Below are 7,971 nucleotides of genomic sequence, written 5' to 3'. Positions count from 1 at the left end.
AAACAAACAAAAAAAAAAAAAAAAAAAAAAAAAAAAAAAAAAAAAACTACTTTGCAATCATCCAACATTCAATCTAATTCAAATCCACCTGCAACTGCACTAAGTCCATTAGTTTAGATGATCAAATCATTCAAATGATGATTTAAAATTTCAAATCCACCTGCACCTGCAACTTAAAGCCTAAAGCCTAAGTGCCCAGCACTATAGTCCAGCAGTCTAACACTCTAACTCTAACAGCAGAGGCACACTCTAACTTCAACAACAAAAAACACACTACAACAATTCCAAGCTTCAATGCACACTACACACCCTTAAACTCTTAAAGCCTAACACATTAAAACATAAGTTCCTAACTGCAGCTGCACATCCCAAAACGGTAAAACTAACATACTGATAGTAAAAGCCTTACACCAAACCCTGAAACAAATGCAAAAATGCACAGTAGCACAAAACTGAAAGTACAGCTCACATGCAAACTGCAAAGATGATACAACTTAACAGAGTTCAAAACATGATACATATGCCTCAATTAACAAAGTTCCCAAGGTAAGTAGGCTGAAAAATAAGTTCACAACTCACAACTCACAAGCAATGAAGCAAAGTAGCAAACAGTTAAATATTAAAAACTTAAAACCAACACAGTAATGACAAATTCTGAAAATTCACAATCTCTGGAATCCAAACACACATCTACTACACATTGGGTTGCCCAGAGCTTCCAGTAAGCTCTATTGGGGTTGATGCTGCCTCCAGTCCTTGATTGAAACCATTTTCTGCAAAAAAACATATTCACAATGTTTTCTAATAATTATCTCTCTCAATCTCCTCCAACTCAGCGTAAATGGCGAGTTCATCTTGAGTGGGATCCTTGTATAGGTTAGGTGGATCAGATTTTAACCAATCATTTGTGCACACCAAGGCCTCTACCATTTTTGGTGTCAATGATGCTCTAAAAGCATCGACAACTCTTCATCCTAAACTAAATGCATTTTCAGAGGCCACTGTTGAGCAATGAATAGCAAATATATTTTTGGCCAGTTTTGATAGCACTGGATAGGTTGCCTCATTGCCTTTCCACCACTTTGCAATTTCAAAACTCTTGGAGAAGATGTTGACATATCTATCGGATAAGTGCTAATCAACTTCATTTCTTATGCATAGATATTGTTCAGCCACCCTCTCCCTTGCTATCTCCTTGCTAACCTCATCTAGGCCATCTAAATCATTTGTTTCCATTTCTAAACCATTACCATAAGCCTGCTCAGCCATCTCATTTGTGTCTTCACCTCTATATGCTTCATACATCTTCATCAATATCCTCTTCAAGTCACTTTCTATCGAATCAATTACCGCGGCACTTGCTTTAACTTTCTTCATTGTCATTTTAGTCCACTGCAACTTGTATCTTGGGTCCAGAACAATAGCTACCATGACCATCTTGTTCACAACCTCAAAACTTGTCAAACTTGGCCTTCATAGAAGCAACAACCCTCCTCAAAACCTCATCAGAAGCCTCACAAGCCTTGTCAATCTTAGTCTTCAATGTAATCATCTCAACGTATAAGATCTTTGCAGTCATTGATTTCCATGCACTAAGCCTCAAAGTAGATTCATAAAATTTCTTCAAAAAAACACAGAAGGCTTATGCATTCATCCAGTCATCATAATCCGGTGGTCCAACCTTGTCCTCAAAATAACTTTTAAATGAACCATCTTCTTCTGCCATCCTCCCAAACATAGCTTCATATTTTAGAGTAGCTTGCAGCATGAGAAAAGTACTATTCTATCTTGTTATTACATCTAATGGAACATTGGCATTAGCCCTGCATTGCTCCAAAACAACAAACTCCCTAAACTTGTCAAGCCTCATAGATGAACTCCTCACATACTTTGCACAATTCCATATCGCTGTAACCCCATTCTCTAACTCTTTCAAACCATCCTTCACTATTAAGTTAATAATATGACAAGCACATCGTAAATGCAAATACTCCCCATCAAACATCAAAGTCTTGTAACCCCTCAACCTTCTCTTCATGTATTGCACTGCTACATCATTAGAAAATGTATTGTCGATAGTGATAGTAAAGACTTTTGAGATCTCTCATTGCTTCAAACAATTCTGTACAGCTTTGCCAATCTCCTCATCTTTATGACTGACAATTGGACAAAAGTTTATGATTCTTTTGTGTAATTTCCAGTCATTGTCCATAACATGAGCTGTGAGAACCATGTAGTTAATATTTTGTATCAATGTCTAAGTGTCCGTGGTGACCGAGATGCTTGTGTATGCTGCCTTCAAACCACTCAACAAAAGCGCATTCTCATGATTAAACTTATCCAACACACCCTTGGCAACCTGCTTTCTATTTAATATCGGCCACTCCGGTTCTAATTCCTTGTAAAATTCCTTTAAACTCTCCTTTTCCACAAACCTAAAAGGTAGTTCATCCTTAATTATCATCGCTATGCACTTGTCATCACACCTGTTTTTTTATACTTATGATATGTTTTTGCTCCACTCACATTATCTATGGACAACTTGGACTGTTTGGGATTGGTTTCAGCAAGTTTGGGATGCAACGGGTGTTCCACACATCTCTTGTTTACATGAGACCATATTAAGCTTGTCTCATTCCTCTTAACTGCACACAACACTTCCTCACCATAAATGTTGCAGGTGCACCACTCCAGATCAATTTCCTCTGAGTTTAGGAACTTACATCTAGTAAAGTATGCTCAAAGAGGACTTTTCTTGGCTGGTTCTTTTCGTTTATGCCCACAAGAAGATTGAGGTTGTGAGCTTTGTGGCGAGGTTCAGGTTGAGTTTGAGGTTGCGATTGAGGTTGAGATGGAGGTCCAGCGAAAGGTTGAGGGCGTTGAGGTTCAGGGGGAGATCCTAATGGGGATGTGTGTAAGGATGCAGTTCCCTCTACATTTACTGTTGATTGAATAGATGGAGATGAGCAACTAGTCTGACTATTCTGAATTTGGGACATTGATGTATCCACTATGAACAAATCAAAAAACAAAAAAAAAAACAAGAAGAAGAAGGATTCAACTTGAATCTCGCAATCCAATTTCACAACTCACAAGAACAACAATCAACAAAGAAAATGAAATTAAAGAATAGAGAGTTGGAGACTCGGACCTTATCTAGCTAGCTTGCACCCCAAGCCCTTGCCTACCTTGCGCACCCTTACCAACTGCTTCTAGCGCCCCTACCCATTGCGCTGCTGCTCATCTTAACCCTTTGGCGACCCATTTGCTTCGATTCAGAGAGATGCGATGAGGGATTGAGGGATGTCATGAGGAACGAATCAAAAGAATGAGAGTTTGAGAATTGGGAAAGGATGACTAGATGAGAGAATCAGAGAGTACTGCATTTCGATTTGAGAATTGGGATTTACTCCAATTTAGGGTTCGGGTGAGTCTAAGACTGAGAAATGGGAGAGATTGAATCGAGTTATCAAGAGAACGAGAGAGACAAAGAGTGACTGAATGAGAGTTGAGACTTGATAGTGCATTAGGGTTTAGATTTCAACGGTTAGGATCCATTCTTCTTGAAATCAACGACTAAGATTAGATGATTTATTTTTTTAAAATATTATAAAAAAATCGGTACCATACAGTATACCATATTTGTATAAAATCAAATACCGTTACCGTGCCGTGTATTACGTACAGTACGGTACATTAATCGTACCAAGATGTCGGTAACCGACTCCGACAGTTCGGTTGGTTTGTCTGCTGGTACGGTTGGATCGGGACAAAATGCCATCTCTAACGCTAAGAACCATTCGTGTTAACTGTCACTCAACCCATAAATAGAGGATGGCTATTAAACTCAACAATATATAGAGCTCTACGAGGCTTGCATGGGACAACAAAATTCTTCAAAATAATAAGGTCTAACATATAATCAAACATGCAACTAGAATTTTCTTCATTCATTGTTAGTTAGTTTTGAATATGAAATCAACACTGCACACATACCATAAGACTAACATTCAGATTTAAAGAGAGATTGAGGTTTAATTGCTGATATGTGACTGGAATTAACTAATATTCGAAAAAAAAAAAACTAACCCAATTACTCGAATTGAAGAAAAAAAAACCAATTATTCAATCCGAAAGATGTGACAATAATGCAACCGAGAAAATAAGAGATTATAACGTAAAATATAATACTAGCATTCACCAAAAGATAAGCTAGTCTACTAAGAAATGCTAGCAGCACCGAAAATTTATTAACCTTTTGTGTAGACAATGTATTACAAAAACATAACTGTTGGGAAGGGGTAATTAGTCGTATTTTGTTCTGTATTTTAGTTGTTTGTTTTTCAGATTTTAAAAAAATATTACACAAACATAAAACTCAAAAAGGTTTTTGGAAAAATTTAGGGTGCGCTAAAGCATGCCGGCTATCCCACCAAGTAAATGCACCCTCTGGCACTTGTTCTTACAGCATTAATCGATCTTCTTACTAGTTGTTGAATTTTTAGCCGGTGCTGGTGGATCTTTCTTGACCGGTGCCGGTGGATCTTTTTTGACCGGTGCTAGTGGATCCTTTTTGGCGGGTGTCGGTGGTGGAGATTTCTTTCCTCCATCTTTCCCAGGTGGTCCACCTATCTTGCCTGCAGCAGCTTTCGCAGCTTTGGCTTTGTTGGTCATAACAACTACAACTACGACAATAACTATAAGAACGATGATGACCAACAAAAGTCCAACAACAAGCTTCTTGTGATTGCCTCCTTTTTCAGCCGTCTCTCCCATTGTTGAGAGTAGTGTGGCTAGACCTTCGCTGCTTTAACAAGTCCGGCCAGCCACACGCACACACACAACAAAATGGGACAACAATGTGAGAAGAGATGCAAACAGGAAGACACCCAACAAATTTTCCTCTTCTGATCTCTCTACGCTTGTTTTTGGAATTTGAATGTCATTTATATGATGGGAATTAACATAAATGTCTGGCTAGGAGACTTCTTTGGCAATCTATTTTTTCTATAGTTAGTTGGAATTTTAATCTCCTCTCAAAATATTGTGTAACTCCCATAGTACGTGTCATGTCTAAGGATTAAAATCTCTGCGATATATCCGATATATCCTCCGATGTCTCCCTTTTTCGAATGACCGATATATCTATAGGGGTCAATATTTTATCTTCTACTGTATCTACAATATTTTCCCGATATTTAGGAAATATCTCCGACATTTATGATATTTTCGATATATCACCGACATATTAAAAAAATATCTGTAAAAAAATTGAAATGATATCCGGAAGAGAAGTAATTCTCTCGAGGTGTATCCCAATGAAGAGTGGTGGTCTTGACTCTCGAGAAGAGCATGATTCCTTTCGAGATATATCTGGATGTAGATTGATCTATTACACAATTATCAAACTTGGAGATGAGTGGACAGTGGAGGAATATTTACACTTGAGAAAGAGAATGAGTATAAGATAGAGAACACATGTACATGTGTACTGGTGAGTCCGTGACATAAGATAGAGAACACAATTATAGAGATATGAGAGAGAGAGAGAGAGAGAGAGAGAGAGAGAGAGAGAGATATGTGAGTCATGTGACTCCAACGTCCCACACTCCCACCATATCTTGAGTGATTACGATCATGCCTCCCATGATCATGGCTATAGAAGTACTAGGTATGGAGCACAAGAGTATACCATATATAGGAGGAGGACTAGAAGTCCAAATGATGATTAAGATGTTGCTTCAATCGTGCTAAGTTTTGATTCTATCAGTTTAGGTAGTGGGATTGGAACCTCAAATGAATCCCAAGAAGGCAACAATCAATATGGCTATAATCAATGCGCGGAAGTCAGTGATCAGTTATCCAGTTGGATTTATCCTTACTATCCTTAACAGTATGTAGATGAAGTTGATGAGTTGGATTCATCCTTACAACCTAGATTCTCATTCTTGATGTAGATGAAGTTGATGTTTGTAATATTTATATATAAATCCAATAAATTAAATATTTCAGAAAAAAAATTCTTCCCAAAATACTGATATTTTTTCCCGGGTTTCCCCGATATATCCGAAATCTCCCTTTTTCAAATGATCAATATATACACCGATACCGATATTTTAATCCTTGGTCATGCCAGCATGACATGACAGGAAATGTGATATTTGTTTTTCTTAAGCAATTTTTGTAGATATAATTTGTAAGGGTGTTTTTCTTTGAACCCAGCAAATAACTAAATGTACCAAGCTCTAAACAAATTGTTCTTTATTTGCCACTATACGTTCACTAGAAAAAGAGAACTTGCCAACGTTCTTCTCCACCCCAGGCCATCGTAGACTTAGCTGACAATCTATAGTGGTAGCCTCTCCATGATTCGTGTATCTCTGATTCTTCAAGAAGTTGGAACTTACGATTATGCTTCATGGGTTTCAAAGAGAGAAAATCCTATACAGATAAACGATAGAGAAAACTAAAAGAACATAGGAGAGAAGATCAGTGCAGGTCTTACGAATTGGCAAGGTTATGAACCTTTTTTTAATTAGAAACGTGTAATCCAAATTGTTAAACCAAAACATGATGTACTAGTCTGTTTGGAATCTTTGGATTCAATTATTCGATCACCGATTTCTTAACTACTTTTTTTTTTTTTTTTTAACAAAGACTAAAATATTAAGTATCGACACTCCGAAAAATAGAAATTTCGAATGAGATATCATGAAAGTTTTGATATCGTTAAATTTTTGAATGAAACGGTGGTAATTGAGAGAAAATTATAGAAATAATAAGTGAAACTTTTGTGAGCTAAGTCATGTATTTCATTATCTATTATATTTGACAATGAGTGTGAAATTTACATACCCTAAATTACAATCCACATACTCTGGCCTACTTTTTTGTATGAATTTCAACATTGTCCTTATCCTGGATAACTTGAAGAGATTAAAACATAGATAGTTTTAACATTTCCATCTAAAAAGTTGGGTCATGATGTGCAGATTGTAATTTAAGTTGTGTAAATTTCACACTCCTTGTCAACCTATTTTTTTTTTTTATCGAAAGGTCATTACTTTATGAATAATTTTATTCACACAACCCTTTTTTTACATTACTTACATACACACCCTATTTTTTTTTATCAAACTTTAAAAGCCTATTCTACCCCTTTTTTTCCTTTCAAGAAAATCTGAAGAAATGTCTTCTTTTATGTTCAACTCGACGACAACAATGGTCTCCCCATGAAGCTTTGTAGCTAGGTCTTGAACGTTGATATTGGATGAAAATCATTTATGCAGAATCTTGTTCACTAGCTAGGTATGACAAACCCAAGCAAATAGAGAAAGCTAGAGAAGGTATCACGACCTCCTTTTTTCTTACAGATAATTATTCTTCAATATTTGTGTTTGCATATCACATCAAATTGCAGCAACGTAATTACATAAACAAATTGAAGAACTGAAGCTTTGTATTCAAATTGCTATGATTATATTCCTATATAATAATGTATTTGATTCGATTCTATAACTGTACGTCTGTTTGGTTTCTAACAAAACTTCCATTAAGTAGGTGAGACATTAGAATTGTTTGAATCAATATCCCATTGATTTGAGGTGCGCAGAATCATACATAAACATGGCTAGTAAGGGCAGAGAGATCGAGAAGGGTTGCAATAGGCTAGTGAGAGGGGTAGCGAGTGAGGAAGAACGGAAATGGGGTAAAATAGGAACAAATGAGAAGAAAAAATGGTAAAAGTTTCATATGAGTATGTATTAAGAAAATAAGCGTGTGCAAATCACCCAATATTGAATGATTTAGGTCCTTGCTATTTGCAGCTATTTTGTTAATAACCAAAAAGGACACTTGATGTTATATATCTAACCGTACATTCAAGTTGGTGAAAATGCACGTCGATGTTCTGAATCCGTTAATCATAATATTTTATTTCTATTTATTTTATCTTTATCAAAGAAAATGGTG

This window comes from Fragaria vesca, linkage group LG5 (genome assembly GCF_000184155.1).
Source record: "Fragaria vesca subsp. vesca linkage group LG5, FraVesHawaii_1.0, whole genome shotgun sequence".
NCBI classification, from domain to species: Eukaryota; Viridiplantae; Streptophyta; class Magnoliopsida; order Rosales; family Rosaceae; genus Fragaria; species Fragaria vesca.
Note: the sequence above shows the minus strand (reverse complement) of the source record.